A 17,189-nucleotide genomic window follows, 5' to 3' on the forward strand; every position below is an offset into this window, starting at 1 on the left:
TTATTTTTCCTGTTCCCTTCTATGCCATTTTTTCCTGATTTTCTTTGATCCTGCGGGTCTTATGGACCGTCCACATAAACAGACTACGTGCGAAGGACACTTTTAGTGCATCCTGGGTTTGATGCAATGCATCTGCATGGACGTCCCCAGAATAACAAATCTCAAGGATGTAACAGACATCTACACTTATGTAACCTCTGGAATATGGCATCTCTTTCTATCTGAAATATCTTAAGAATAGGTTACACGCTCCCAGTCTAGCACATAAACGCATTGTGGAGGACGTGGGAATATCAATATCAACCACTTCGGCAATTACCACAGGCCTCTGGTGGTTTGCCGCCACAGGACGAGTGTCCATCTCGAGGAGGACAGCCGAGACACGAAAACCAAGATAAAGAATGTGCATGAAACAAAAATCAGTCTCTGATGTCCACATCTCTGAAATATATACAAGATACAAGCTTAGTCATTAAAGGACCAGGACAAGTACTAATTTAGAGGTAATGTGGGAATTGTACATGTATGATGTTTTTTAAATAAATACAAATTGTATCATATTACCCATGTTATGATTGTTTATAGCTTTCAATATACTTTCCTAAGGAATTAGAAGGGGAAATGCCCAGCATTTATACATGTTAACTGGACTACAATTAGGATTGGCATTGTGCATGTGCACCAACTGTCTACTGGAAAGTAAAAAGTATATCATTCACCATGTTTAGAGGTCCTCAAAATCCAATGCAATGCAAATACTGCCACTTTCCTCTTATACTACCCCAAAAAAAGACACCTATTAACCCTAACCCTGGACATACTCCAGGGTTAGGGTTAGGTGCACTCCTGTGGGAAGAAGTAGGTTTCTACACAAATGTTCCATTATGGTTCTCGTCCTCACAGATATCAAAGACTCAGGGTTAACTAACTAATTAAATACTAACAAAGGAAACAGAAATACAAATGCAACCAGAGAAGAAATGAATGCTGATTGCAGAGGCTAAGTAAGAATTTCCATTTGGGTTTCCAAAGCACCGTTAAATGTTATGTGCACATCAGGGTGCAAAGAGAGCCTGTTGGTCAGCCCAGAGGGGAGTATGACATCTGACACAGAGCAGAGGAGTTCTGGACCACGCAGACCCCTTGCTTCAAAAGAACTGCATGGGAAGCAGACAACACGCTGCATCTGGGCACAAAAAAGGCCTTCCAGCAGAAAAGTACAGTATCATAAGGAGCACAGGTTATACAATCCTAGTCTTTACCGAACGCAAGAAAAAACATATCCTAACGAAGTCATGTGAAACCTTAGAGCATGTGCTGCTTACTTATTTATCTTGCTCTGACTTTCACCAGCTGCGGTTGAACTCAAACCCAATGGCCCCAAAAGTTGTCAGGTCTCAGATGCAGTATGGCTTGAGGGCCAATCTCCAATGCTGTGTCAGGGATCCTGCTCTAGTTGTCGGTTCACTTTTATAGCTTCCTTGAAATATCTGTAAAAGAGGAGCTGGTGAGCAAAAGAAAACTGCTTTAAAACATTGGGGTGTAAATCTCTTTTAATACTACGGAACCCTGTGTTAATGCTGCCTTCAGACACCTCTCACTGTATTTCTCTCTCTCCCTTTCCCTCCTTTCTCCGTCGCAGCTCTCCGCTCATTAAGTACAACATGGAACTAAAAGACCACATCTTCAAATTCTGCACAAACTATAAGTGTTTTTTAGATACGCTACATGTGCTCCGGCCAAGAGTCTACAAACTCTTCCTGTTTGGCTCTCAAGCTGCTCGTTTGTCTTTCTCTCACTAGTCAGAAGAACGCAACATTTCAATTACAGAAAAAAAGAAACTTCTCATAATCCTTGACGAATGTCCGCTAAGGTTCATCCGATGGCTGGCAAAAGAGTTTCTTCGCAGCTGCTCGCATGTCTCCCACCGAGGGGAAAAACCCCCACATGGGTGGGAGATACTTGGATTTCTCAAAAAATAATGATGTTTGAGCCTTTTGACTGGATAATACATCTCTCCCTGTAGTTTGATATGGTTTTTGGAGACTTATAAACCTGACAGAGAGAAATACAGCCTCAGAGAATGAGAGAGGTCGGTATCGAGAAAACATGTGCTGGAGTAATGCAAGGCCTGTCTGAATAACAGACTGATTGTGAACAAAACATCAGGTTGTACCTGCAGTGATGACATCAATATGAAATAACAATTGATCAGAAAGGAGCAATGGAAAAGTGAAGTGAAGTGTGATCCATACTCAGAATTTGTGTTTTGCATTTAACCCATCCAAGTGCACACACCAGTAGTGAACACACACCCGGAGCAGTTGGCAGCCCATATTGCTGCGGCACCCAGGGAGCAGTTGGGGGATTCGGTGCTTTGCTCAAGGGTCTCACCTCAGTCATGGAATTGAGGGAAGAGAGTGCTGTACATTTACTCCCCCCACTGACAATTCCTGACCCCCGATCTGAGACTTGAACCCACAGCCTTTGGGTTACAAGTCCAACTTGCTAACCTCTAGGACAAAAAGAAGACCTCAAAGCAGTCAAAACCTTGTTAGAAAATCAAGGCCAGTTTTTCCTTCTCTTAAACTCTCAGGGCTGTGGTGAGCTTCAGCCCTATAATAAAATAATGCACAGCAGTGTGTAGTGGATCTCTGTATGAAAAATACTTGTGGAGAAAAAGAAAAAACACATGGTGCGTAGTGTGGCACAAAACATATTTCATGCATGACTTTAGAGAATGTTAATAAGGATTAGAAACATACTTCAACTAATGTTCGGCTTCCCTCATGGGGCCATGACTGATTTTTACTCATGTTTCTCAAATGGGGAGACATAACATCTGAGGTAAAAGTAAAACATTTTAAAAACAAAAAAGGTAGAAAATGCTTTTAGGGGTATAATTTGTGAGCACAGTATGGAGAAAAGGAATCATTCTTCTCTCTTAATAGCTAATGCTGAGTGGTTCTCTTGCATTCGCTCTTTTTCTGCAGTCTTTATTTCATTAGGATGTCATGTCAGGGGCCCTCAAGTCTCCCTCTGACCCCACACTCCGAGCACGGGCTTCTGGTTAATGTTACATCGATACGGCTCTTGTAAAAAAAAAAAAATAAATGCTTTAACGTACAATGTATGTTCGGTTTCCAAGGAAAGATGGACCAATTAATCTGATTATAGTCTCAAATCCGACAACATGTGTACGCGTGTATCTAAGCATGTGGGATGCAGATGTGAGGTGTGTATGTGCGTGCCTGCAAGCGTGGAACTGGTGGATCAGGCCAAAATGTTGAGGGGGGACAGCAGCTGCCCTTCCACTGCGAATTCATTGTACATCAGCTCTTCAAAAAGCTCTGCAGCCTGTCAGATACTGAAACATCGGCACTACTTGAAAACCACGAAACAAATATGCCACCATGCACAGTCACTTTGTTAGAAAGGCAAGACCCCACAGCACAATGCCACTGTGTCCATGCGTGAGCATTGCATGGTATCTATGGTGGCATTTTTTAAAGTTAGGTTGGAGGTTTGTTGCGGACAAAAAAAAAAAAAACCTTCCTAAAGGCAAATAATAAACTGAAGCCAACCATGAAATTATGTATAGCATTGACAGAACAATAAAGAGTGTTTAAATGTAAATATGACACATTTCCCAAAGGATATACAAACAATCAAAAATTTGCCACAAAGCTGCATCCCAAAGCAAAACTAGGTAAGGTTTACAGGTTTACTGTGAGCATATCCACTCTTGTTCATCACATGACACTGTGTAGTCACATACAAAGACAACTCAGCAACTGTATGCAAATACAGCCCACGTGTGAGTGACAGACAGCCATTCTGGGACTGGGAAATAACGACAGGAAAGAGCAATGAAAGGGATACAGAAGTGAAATCATAAACCTCTGTCCAAGCCTTCATGCTCCATTTGATATCATAACACTAAAGCACTTAACACTTCAGAGCAGATCATTTGTATTTCTCCACTTACATCACTGGGTCCAACGTTATGGATGAAATGTTTGCAGGGCTCTCTTAAGCTATGATACATTTCTGTCCTTGCTTTGATTTTGCTTTGTTAATAGTATGAAAGTTACCATCTTACATAGACAAATTATTCTTAAGTTGGTGGTTTTGTGATCCAAAATGTGTTGCAAGTTTACTCTAATATATCAAAACACTAGACACGGAAAACAATGCTAAATTCAAATTTTAAACAAATGCGAAAATGTTTGATCTTAAGGAAATTTTGTTGACTTTTGTACTACCAGCAATTGTGTTACTGTGCCACTTTTCTGGTGTAAAATTCGGATCCTGGAACAAAATCACGGATCTGAACTGGTGCTTCTGCTGATGGGTAAAAACATATCACAGATTAAAAGAAAGAGAGGAGAGGTAGGAAATGAGTACAAAACATAAAACAGCAAAATAAAAAAGGTTCAGAGTCATACACAGTCTTTTCTAAAAGACTTATTCACAAGACATTACCTCAAAATCAAAATTAAATCAATTAAAAATTAATCAATCAAAATTACCTTTTAAAAAATGTAAGCCTGTAGTAGCAGTACCGTGGTAAAGTGATGGAATCAAATGGTAATATCATAGTGTTGGAAATAAACATCATGGTATTGATCATTATGGCATTTATTGTACCATAATATTTATACAGTATATTGCATGCATTTTAACACTGTTTTAATTGAAATGTCTTAACCTGTAGAACACAGTCGTTCAAAATTTTCACATTGCAGATGCTGAACCTACTAGCATTTTAAAACAATTGTAGATAAATATTCAACTTAATCCAATGTTTTTTTTTTTTCGTTGTTTTCCATTTTGTTTGGGCATCATATTGTTTTACTGAGTGAACGCTGCACCGAACGACTCAGTGTGTGAGTGAACTGTCTGAGTGATTCAGACTTCATGAACTGATTCAAAAGTTTGTCCTATTCGTTCAGAAGAAGAGATTCAAAGTAATGATTCATCCAAAATCTATAGAAAAGAGAATGAACAGTATTATTTTAGACATTTATAGTATAACACGTTATTTTAGTCCTTTAGCTCCTGTAAAGAGTACTTATGCAAACAAGGATGAATGTGACAGCAAATTGTTTGGATTGGAGCAAACTGTTTATCTCACAGACAGAGATGTTTTGGGGGCGAGTGAAGTGTTCAGGCTTTGCCCTCAGGTGGTTTGGCACCGTGTCTCACCACTACAGAGCTGAAGAAGGAGGAGAGTCTGGTGCATGGTGTCATGTGGAGCTGGAGGTCAGGGCTCTGCCGCCTCTCCAACTGAGCACCAAGCGCCACACACCGGCTCTGGTTTCATGTTCTGAGCCGGGGGTCAGGATCGCTTTCCCTCTGCTAACTGCAGGGGCAGGGGCCGCTCCTCACGCCTGACAACAGACAGACGCCCACATCGGGAGGGGGGGAATAGACTTATTCACTCAATCCCAAGAAAAAACAACAGAAGCAGGGAAGCCAGGAGAAGAGATGGATTGGTCTGAGATGGAGAACATGTTTGAGGCCAAAACAGAAATGTTTGACTCTTTTTAGGGGCGAAATATGCAAAAGTCAGGTCTATCTATTCTCCGTATGTGACTCGAGTGAGCTTTGTTTCTCATTCAGTCCTTACCGCTGAATAAGCAATTCTAAGGTTCAACGTTTCTTCGAAACACTATTATGTCTGAACAGCATGTTTGTGTTTGTGGTTATGAATCCTGCCAAAAAGGATGGGCATCGAGAGGACTGGTAAAAAGTGTTCTATCAAAACAACAGCATTCACAAGGTATAACAGAATAAAGAGGATGCATTGTTTGACACAAAAACAAAGAATATCTCTCTTAATATTTTTTTTTTGGCGTCTCTCGTATATGTAAACAAAGACACATAAGTCTTCATTAAAATGGCACAATGGGAATAAATCATTTTCCTTTATTCAATTTTCAGAAATCCTTAATATTTCATTCCCTCATCCACCTTTTTTTCAGACTAGCAGATCATTTTGCTGCACTTGCGAGTGGTGGAAATTCCCAAGAAGATGTATTGTGGCTCTTTCAGAGAAATATTAGCATCCAGCCAGGAGAGACATGGAAATACAGCAGAGAGGGGAAGAGAAAGAAGGGAAAAAGGCACAGACGATCAGTATCGTATTTTTTTTTTTTCGTGTCTCACAAAGGTGGTATCCCTTTGTAAAAAAGCAAGATGAGACCTGACCTAAACATGACATCACAAAGATCTCAGCTGAAACCTTCTCTAAAATAAAACTGTAAAAATGATGATAAAAATAAACAACAACAACAGAAAAAGATCTGTTCTTTTTCTATTAATATATTATTCTGGGTTAGACTGGGTACAAAGTTCAGTTGACAGCATAATGATGAGTACCACAAAACGTAATTTTGACTTGTTTTGACTCGTTTTTTTTTTTTTACAAAAGCAACAATAAAAGTCACAATGAGGCATTTACATCGGAAGTAAATGAGGCCAAACCACTTACATTAATTTTTATTTAAACTTGTATTTAATGTTAGCTGTAAAGTTTTGTAATCATTAGGTTTGCTTAATTTTTTCACATTGTCCTGGAAACAAAAATTTTCTTATACAACTGTTTCTCACTATAATCACATTAACACAAACTGTTTACCATCGCTTTTCTGTAAAGCAGTTTTTCCATTTTAAAACATACAAATTGTTCTCATTTACTTCCATTCTAAGTGCTTTGCTGTACACCAGATTTTCTTTCTTTCATTCTTTTTTCTTTAAGAAAAGAAAGAAGTTGTAATCAACAATACGCCAATGCTGTTGATCAATCTTAACTTGCATTGAACCCTGAATACTCCTTTAATCTCTATGCCAATAAAATTCAAGCCAATTGTGTTTACACTGCTGTGGCTTTGTGTTTAACCCCTCTGAATCGTCGGCAGTCCAGTTAGCTGCTCACTCAACTCGTTTTTTTCCCTGTCTCAACTTCTTTCATTCCAGTCTCCTTCATTGCGCCTCCTAACATCCAAATATTTCCTCTTTCCACTTTTTGAAGCCGCCATGGGTCTTTTGACCTCCAGCACAAATCATTTTAGCAGCTTGCGGGGGGCTCGCAGTCTCATGGAGGTATGGAAATATGATCCCCACCATCTCCTGCTAACGTTTGTTTTCCTTGGTCCAGTCAGCGATGGGCCGATCAGCAGCGATCCCCATAGCGAGAGAAGATCAGGACCGTGGGTGGGGAAACCGAAGGCATTGATGGTCAGTACACTGACACTTTAACTTGCCTTCTACTTCAGCTTCTCCTCAACCCTGGGAGGGAGATGACGAAAATTTAGACCGCAACGTTCAGGATTCCGGATTTTGTGCTGGATACACACACTGAGCATTGCACAACAAGATGAAGCCATTTAATTTCGATATACCAATGAAACACACACACACACAAATGTGACCCTGCAAAACAAAACCAGTCATAAGGTTTTCAGTTTTTTGAAATTGAGATTTATATATTACCTGAAAGCTAAATAAAGAATAAGCTTTCCAGTGATGTATGGATTGTTAGGATAGGACAATATTTGATTGAGATACAACTATTTGAGAATCTGTAATCTTAGGGTGCACAAAAAAAAAAAAAAAAAAAATCATATTTAGAAAGTTGTTTAAAATGTCCAAAAGAAGTTATTAGCAAATCATATCATTAATAAAAGATTAAGTTTTCTTGGTTTTGAGCAGAAGCTTATAAAGAAGCATTTTTTTTTTAATAAAAGTTTAATAAGTTTAAGAAGTTTATAATTTTATAAAAACCCTTACGTTAATTTTTATGTTTAAACATGTATTTTACTTAACATGTCTGCTTGTAGAACACATTTAAGATTCTTGTCATGAAAACTGAGGCTGACTTCAAACATCTGATCCAAAAAAAATAGAAAATAAAAAATCCAAACTTACAATTCCATCAACACTGTTTAATGTTACAGCCACTTAAAATATTGCTGCCAACCAAAATGCAATCTGTCATGTTCCCTGCAAAAACCAGGATGTGCTAAATTGTAAGAATTAAATTGCGGACCAGAGTAACCTATCCAACATTTCGGTTTAATTTTCCTGAATGGACCATACAAGTAGTACGACAACATTTAAGAATGTTTCAACTGCTGTTCTTCTCTTTTCCTTTATAATGAAACTGAAGAAATATCACAATGTGGAATGCGGAGCTTTAGAACTGTGGTTGGGAAAAAGAAGGCAATTGGCTGGTTGAGGTAATCAGATTGGTTTCAGAGCATCTGATCTGGAGTCTAACAGACTTCCAACTAGTTGAATGAGTAAATAAAGAACTGTGGGAGCTCCAGCTGAATACAGATTACCTCTAGCTCCAGGAGGGTCCGACCCGGAGAAGACTTATTCCACGTGAAGGAAAACTGAGCGGCCGCAAAAGACCACAAAGCATCCAGCAAAAACCAGCAAACATCATTCTTTCAAATGACCCTTAAAAGGTTTTTACATTTAAAGTTGACCCAGAAATAAAGACTGTGTCATCATTTACTCAACCTCATGTTGTTCCAAACATGTGATTTTAGTAACACTTTATCTTAGTTGTCCTTGTTACGCAAAATACATGTATTTACTTTTGTAATTACAATAACTTATGCATAATTACATCCAAGTAACCCTAAGACAAACTCTATAATCCTAACCCTAACCATATAGTAAATAAATGTAGATTATTAATATTAATGAGTGCTTTAATATACAATTACACTGCAACAAGGACACCTTAAAATAAAGTGTAACCAGGATTTTCTTTAGTCAGAAAAGTCAGGTTTGTATTCACATGAGGGTGAGTAAATTATGACACAAGTTTGCATTTATGGTGGAATATCCAATGGTGCACCTGCCAAAATTCCAAAATGCTACCCAGATATTTTATATTTCTGGACTTTTCCACCATCAAGAGCTTTGTTCTTTTTAAAAATGCATTCAGAACAAGGGTTAAATGGAGAGAGAAAACTCCCTAATGCGTGTGGTACTGTGTCTGAGCCTCATATAAGACCCCTCTCATGCTCACTTGGCTGTGAGAGAGGTTTCGGATGGAGGAAGTGGCAGTGGTGCCATTCCAAAGCACTGTCCCATTCCACCTCATTCTTCTCTCTTTTCTCCCTCTGACACAAATAAGAGGATTAGGGCACACAGCTTCCGTCAGTCCCTCCATTCAAGACAATGCTGTGAAGAGCTTAGCAAGATAGCCTTGGATAGCGGAGCAGACCTGTCATTCAAATCAGCTAGTACTATGGTGGTTGGGAGGCTAATCTCATTAGGATATGAAAAAGAAAGAGAGGGAGAGATAGAGTCTGAGAAGTCCAAGATGAGATTTGATTATCATCCTCATAACTTGCATCTAAGACATGAGCCAAGCTTAAATCTTCTTGTATATGACAAGACAGTTGAAACACTCTCTCAAGACAGCTTAATAGGATTATTTTGGAGGATGTGGAGACTTTGAAGGAAACCAATAATTGTTATATCACCGGATTATGTTGCTGTTGTTTTTGCATTTACAAATTCTATTTATCTCCACGCTTTGCTTTCATTGGCAAACTCAAGATTCTTGTTTCGAGATGAACCTACTTGTGAAATGTCTCCATGCACAGGTAGAATGTGTTGGGTGGGTGTGATAGTGGGCCGTGGGTGAACCACATGCCCCGTGGCACCACTTGCCATCCCAGTGCCAGTGTTTTCTAGCGTATCTGTGAAAAGCCTGTGTAGGAATAACACTGTGGAGACGCTGAGCTTCATCATTATGTTGAGAAGAGTGTGGAACAGAGACAAGAAAAGAGTCTACAGCAACATTAGAGAGGAATGATGGAAAGATATGGTGCTTATGGCTTCCTAATATTATGCTAAAACAGAAAGAATATTTTTATTTGCATAATGAATGATATATCCTGCAACGAAGTAAACCAAACTTTAAATTGATTCCTCTGAAAAAAAAAAACACTGTGCCTCAGCATCTCAACCAGTCCGACTCAAAATGCATCTTAAATGGGGGGGGGGGGGGGGGGGGGCATGATTATATCATTATTTATGAAAATCATTTTGGTGATGTTATAATGGCAAATAAATTACACACTTGACATTAATTATCTAATACAGTATAATTAACTAATGCTTAAAAATATAGATAAGATAAGTGTTAGGTGATTTATATGAACATTTGATGCTACAACATCTACTTATTTAAGCTTATTCTTAGCAATCATTATATAAATAGTACAACAATGTGTGTGTGTGATTCTTAATCATTCAGTGTGTCAAGCTAGAGTCAACAAAAACATTGAGGTCAATGCAAATAAATGAAAACTAGTGCTGGCTGTGACAACATTTTCATAATCTCACATTCATAATACAGAGTGGTTCAAGAAACTATATTTATAATAGTAAAATGAATACCCTTTAAAGTTGGCTCTGGCTGGCACATTAAGTATATAGACAAAGATTTTCCATGGTTAAATACTATCACAGCTGTGGAGTTACATGTCAAGGACATTAACAACAGTCACACATCTAAAAGAGGAGAGACACACAGGGAAAACGAAATAATTGAATTTTAAAGCAAAACCCAGTCATCTAAGGCTCTCCTCTACACCAGAATAACATCCCTTTAGGTCAAAGCGTTAAATGTCTGGTAGTGGGGGGGGGGGGGGGGTGGCATAGTCATGAGATGACAGATGATTGCATCATTTTAATGCTGCCAGGAGAGGCTGGGCTAATGTTGACACAAAACCTAATACTTCCTTGCAAAGGAACAGGCTGGCTCAGCCTCGGCCTCATCCCAGAGCAGAGCGCTACGAGGGCCTTCAACACGGCGAGCAAAACCCCTGAACGCTGCAGGATTAGTACCTGCTTCACTTCTAGTACTACCTTTTCTCACACGTTCATCGAAACACTGCTTTTTTATATTATACGAGTAGCGAATCAATTATTCAAACACATCACAAATCATTAATAAATCATTGCGCTGGTCTACAGGTTATTTTAATTGAAACAATAAATGGAGAGTAAAGGCATTCTTGGTAAAAACACAATGTCAGGGTTTACTGGGAGGGTGTACGGCTCCAGTCATGTAGAAAACACACTGCCAGGCCCAAAATCCACTCATGTCAGCGGGAATGCAGCATCCCGCTCGCAAAGCAGAGCTAATTAAAAAACAACACATTGCAGGAGGACGCCCCCACAGTGCTAAAATAGAACTATCAGCACACTAGGGGATCATCCACAACTTCCTACTTCAAGCAAATTATCCCTGGACCAAGACTTACAACAAACTTGAGCCAGGTTCCACTGACACTAAAGGCCAGACAAGAACACCTTGAATACTACAGAAAATGTATACTCTTCAGTTCAAAGTGAATACAATTTAACGGCAGAAGTTGAGGTACATCTATCTATCTATCTATGCACACACAAACGCTGAATGCACAGAAACCCTCCTTACTTCTCTCAAGGCACAGAAATCCTGTTGTCTATTTGAGAATAATTCTAATCCCAATAATGAGTTCAATACAACAACAAGAAACATTTTGTTTTTCTCTCACATACAAAATAAATAAATAAAAATAAAACAAAATAATAAAAAAAAATATTCACATTTTAATAACACTGGAAACAACAATATTTTTTTTTCCCTTTGCAGTAAATATATTCTGATCATTTTGAGTGTTTATTAAATAAAAAAAGGAATTATTACAAAAAAAAAAAAAAAAAAAATATATATATATATATATATATATATATATATATATATATATATATATATATATATATATATATATATATATAAATTCACATATATATATGAATATAAAAAGCTATTATAATAACATTTACTGATAAGAAAATTGCATTTCTAGCTTCCATGAATCAAAAATTTAATTTTAAGATAATAAAAATGTGTTTGTCCAAACTAGTCTACTATGTCCAGACGATTAATAATACTCTATTCAGGTTATTATATATATTCATATATATATATATATATATATATATATATATATATTCAACTTTAGGAAAGTAGTGTCGTTGCAATTCCAGTTAATTGCTATTATTTGCAATGCAGGAAAGAGAATCCCCACTAATAACTTGAAAGCACAGTTATATTTACTTAACCTGTGTCTTTAACTGGCGCTAATGCGAAGGTCTGCTCAGCCATTTAAAAAACATTATATGCAGATCGCAATTCCAAAACTAATCCTCTAATAAGGAAAGCCTGTTATTCCAAGTTACTCTTGAGCTACAGCGAGGTGAAATTTCCGCGCCAAAACAAGCTATAAATTCCTGCCGGTAAGCTCGTGCTGTAAATAGCTGACAGAGAGGTGTGAATATGAACGTTTGCCTGATGTTGTGATTTACGGTTCTAATGATTATAGGGCGTGAATCTACTGATGCTAGTATGTCATTAGGCGGAGTTCCACTAGAAACGGTCAAAGGCTTCAACTCCGTGCCACGGGCGCTTTGCGGGCTTGACAAGTACAACCTAAATGAACGTCATAAAAGTCAAAAAGGTGCCAATTACATCTACTAAGTGGCCCGTCATTGCAAAATAAAATAAACAAATATTACTGCTATAGCTACCCGTGTAGCGCGCGTGTGAGAGAGGACCCCCATGGTAGAGGTGTGAAATGAAACGGCTGTTTATGAAATAGAAGGTTTGGTAATGCGAGCAAAAAAAGGAGATCAGACCAGGAAAATATGATTTACACGTAGGCCTACCTAAAACCTGATTGACATTCACAAGGCCTTAGAAAACATAAGATTGCAAGTGGATGCAAAGAAACAAAAAAGTTGAGAATAACAGGTTTTCCAATAACAGGTAAATCGTTTATATATGCTATACTAATCTAGCTTAAATATAGTAGGCCTACGATACTAACATGTTTGGCCTGTCTCAGCGCTAGCTGCTGTCTCCAGGGCAATGCAATATAAGACCAGAGCTATGAAATTAATTTTGTTAACACTAACTCTTCACGGTCAAGCTGAAAGAATTGGTGACTATTAAAGCCATGCGAGATATGGCCCTTTAATTATTGCATGGTGTCGGACAGGACCTCCCAGTTATCACCATGAGAGAGGGAGCGATATTTCAAAACCCCTGACACAAAAGCTTGCAAAAGTAGTGACATACATGGGGAGAAGACATGCAACATAAGGCTCCCCGCGGTCCACTCACAGCGTCAGGACCGGGTCAGCACAGCACCCATCCACTGTGCGAATTAAGACTATCCCATACCATGACTATACACACGATTTTATAACCGAGAAAAAGGAAGTGCGATTGCAGAAGATTTTAATTGTTTAAAACGGTCTTTTAAAAATAAGCATTTTGCATATGCATCACTTATGGCGTTTGTGCATTCTTAATGGCGTGGTTAGGTATTAATTATATCAAAAACATTCTGCAACACAACGATAGAAATGGCCCACGATTGCAAAATGCAATAACAGCAACGGTAATCTCATTAATAATATATCTAATAATAATAATAATAATTTATTATTATTATAATAAAACAATAGTACGTTTATTATTTAAAGCCAGTCAATAAATGAATGTGTGTGTGTGTGTGTGTGTGTGTGTGTGTGTGTGTATAGCCTATATGCTATACAATAATTAAATATAATTATATAATTAATAAGCTAATGCCAAATGTCTTACTTAAATAATTTCTAACCATTTATGATTGGCGTAAATACAGGTAAAATTCAAATGAGTTAACCAACATCCATCTGCGGTAAATGGACATGGGCCTACTGTATACGACAGGTGACTGAATAATTATATCGTGGGCTACTCGACTGATCGAAAGATCTAAGGAAAGACTTAATTAAATGATTAAATGAAATCGCTTAATTTGGATTGTCATTGAGTTGCAAAGTGTAACAGATCAACGGAAAATAAAAGAAATAAATAAAAAAGAAGAAGAAGAAGAAGAAGAAGAAGAAGAAGAAGAAGAAGAAGAAATGTAGTGCAGCATAAACTGAAATGAAAATTCAAAAGCCAAACTATCACTCACTAAATCACAGGACTGACGCGTCTCAGTTTGGAATTACACAAAGCAATAACTAATTTAATTATAGCTGTAACTTGCATAAATGCCTAATAATTATAAAGACAGTTCTTCAACAATACCACAATGCACTTGGCGTCACAACTGTAAAACCAACAGAATTTTAAGATGATGACAAGTTCACCGAAATCATACCGTCAACGCCACCATTCAGTCCAACTTTACGAACGGAGATATTGTGAGTGTTAGAGCGTAAAAACGAAAGATTCGTCACTTTTTATTTGCTTGATCACAGTTGAATAAAAACAAGTCAACCAGAAGCAATGAACCCGGATGCCTGACACCAATCTTTCCAATAATCCATGCCCTTACTGTTGGTAGTCGTGTTTGCAGTAAAGTTTCCTCTCCCGGAAGTAGCAGCTGGTGGTGAGCGGTTGTTGACACACGGCGCATTGCAAACACTCCTCGTGCCATGAAGATTCGTTGACGCGCATCAGAAAGCGGTCGGATATCGGCCGCTGGCACCCCTCACACACCGCCTGGTGATGGCACTCCGTCCCTGGACAGCAAATGCATCATTTTAATAACACTCTAAACTTCATCTGAATAATAATAAATAAATAAAAAATAAATAAGGATACATAAATGGCCTATTGAACAAGTGGTTATGATATAATTTTGTAATATTGGGCTTCATTAAATAAACCAATATGACACGGTGAAGAAAAACAACAAATGGTGTGTGAATAATAACAGACAATTTACGAACTTACAGATAAAATGTATTATTAACTGTTATATTATTATTTGTACTAGTCTAAACAGTTACATTGAAAAAAAAAAACGTTTATAACTATCAACTAAGACTAAGTCTAAAAAAAGCGTAAATGTGATTTTAAAATGATCGGCAATATAGCCTTATATATTTGTACTTTTTTTTATTTATTTACCATACAAAACATCTGAAATCAAAATTATCAGCCATTAAAAATGAAATGAAGTATAGAATTGTGTAACCTACGTGTCTTGTTGTGAGTATTTGTATACGTGTTTTTCTTTCTTTCTTTCTTTCTTTCTTTCTTTCTTTCCTTTCTTTATTTCCTTTTTTTGTGGTGAGCCTATTTTCTTTTCGCAAGTATTTAGACGTTAGACAGATATTATGAAGCAGCCATAATATTTGTGTGTTTGAATGAAAAATAAGTATAACGGTTTGTATCCAGAAAAGACAATCCTGGAGCATCGAAATCAACATATTACGTCGTTCATGAAATGTAAGAAAAATTGTATACGTCCAGTTGTGTATTGGGGTTATATTCTTTTAGAAACAGCCTTTTTTTTATTCGACAGATATGCGGCCGGCCGGTAAAATGCATGCCACAGGAGGATGCGTCCCAGCCGTCTGCATATCTCGACTGCCACAGATCCAGCTTTATTTCTCGCGTAGGCTACGTCTAGATAAAACCAGCATTATAGAATTCTTTGAAATTCTCTTTTTATTACAGGAATGAGTGTTCACAATAGTAGGCTATAATAGTTTAGACAATGAATCATTTACCCAGCATAACTCCAAGCGTAGCCTGTCCCGACCGCAGCGGATGGTCTTCAATTTTTATACCGTCCAACATCATTAAATATCCCAACTGTTACCAGCAAGGAAACGCCGTCCTATTGACTCAGGACCTGTTGTAATATCCACAACAACACATTTGTCAGAGTTGTCCACGATTCAAATCCCAACACTATAGCACATGACATTACAGAAATCTCAATCTCACGGCTCTGCCGTTAAGATGGACAGCTCAAGAAAACTTTTCATTGCAATTGCCACTTGCAAGATTAGTATTTGCTCTCGATCAAACCTTGGCACAGAAGGACAACAAGACGTAACTATAAAACTTAAAACACGCACTAAATCACCTGTTAATTAATGGCCCAGTCAATCTAGACGTTTTCTGCACGAAGCGCAAAGTTTGTATCCCGGCAGTGCTGTCACGAGCTGCAAGGGAGGATCCTCCCTTTCCTACACCGTGCACAAGTCGTCTCGTCCCGCAGAAAGTTTTCAGGAAATTAGTAAAATCCACGAAAATATAAAGGAGATGTCTAAACGTTAACTCTTAAATTAGTGCGCCATTCGGCTCCCTGCAGCTCGAGAAAGCTCAAAACTGAGATAGGCTTGAGAGAAAGCACCCTCCCCTTTTGGTCGCGTCACTTTGCAGACTATTGACTGTCATAGGGATGCTATTGGTGCGCCAGTGTTCGTGCACTCTGCCGACTGGAACTAAATGCGTTCCGCCTCCAAAATCGCATTGCCTCCCAAACTAGAAGCGCACAAGGATGGTAAACAACGTTACGAACATTGTGGTGGAACAAATGAGTCTAAAAACACAGTCTAATTTAGACAAAATCTTGGCCTAAATAGAAAAAAAGTAAGAAAGAAAGAAAGAAAGAAAGAAAGAAAGAAAGAAAGAAAGAAAATGAGTTTACATATTAATACATTTATATAGGCCATATTCTTTGATCTTTTCAAGTATGTATTTGCCTGAATGCACGATAGACTATGTAAAATATTTTTCACATAGTAAAAAAACAAAAACAAAAAAACAAGTGGCCTAATGCGTTCATAGTCACAGAACAACATTTTTGACAATATGCGATTTGCTTATTAATGAACAACTGCTTCTGTAAATTTAACGAAAATAGGCTAAAAAACGGCAAATGCGTTATGTCAACAAAACAGCAACAACGTATTAAAAATGTTAATTTTATAGTAGTAGTAATAGCAGTATAAATATACTTTTATTGTGTTAATGATACAGTGCTATTACGATGAATACACGAACGTGTAGTTTGTATTAATCTGTGGCAGTGCTCGCAATTACGCGATGCTGTTTCTTTTGTAACTAATCACAATAATCTTCAATTTGTATCATGCCTATTGTAATGTAAAATGTTACTGTTATTGTTGTTGATGTAAATAGATGGTGTCACTTCAAACCTTGAAGCGCATGTTTCTCCGAGGCCCTCTCCTCCCATGCAGAGGCTGCTGGCTTTGATATCAGGTAGCGGAGCATCACGCCTGGCCCGTCCGCATGCTTTGTGCTTTTGTGTCCATTATGAAGCCTCGAACCTTCTGACCCTCGTCTA

The 17,189-nt window shown here is 37.9% G+C and overlaps 1 long non-coding RNA gene across 2 annotated transcripts; it reads right to left on the reverse strand.

Annotated features, from left to right (window-relative positions):
* Window positions 1–14,034: 14,034 nt before the first annotated feature.
* LOC113106735 (uncharacterized) lies at window positions 14,035–17,189 on the reverse strand. Of its 2 annotated transcripts, none has more exons than XR_003292561.1 (3): window positions 17,041–17,189; window positions 15,601–15,725; window positions 14,035–14,604 (listed from the first exon to the last, which is right to left on the reverse strand). It is a non-coding gene; the product is annotated as an uncharacterized LOC113106735 (long non-coding RNA). The 2 variants fall into 2 exon arrangements; XR_003292560.1 differs by lacking the exon at window positions 17,041–17,189 and adding an exon at window positions 15,963–16,244.

Source organism: Carassius auratus, chromosome 8 (assembly GCF_003368295.1).
Source record: "Carassius auratus strain Wakin chromosome 8, ASM336829v1, whole genome shotgun sequence".
Lineage (NCBI taxonomy): Eukaryota > Metazoa > Chordata > Actinopteri > Cypriniformes > Cyprinidae > Carassius > Carassius auratus.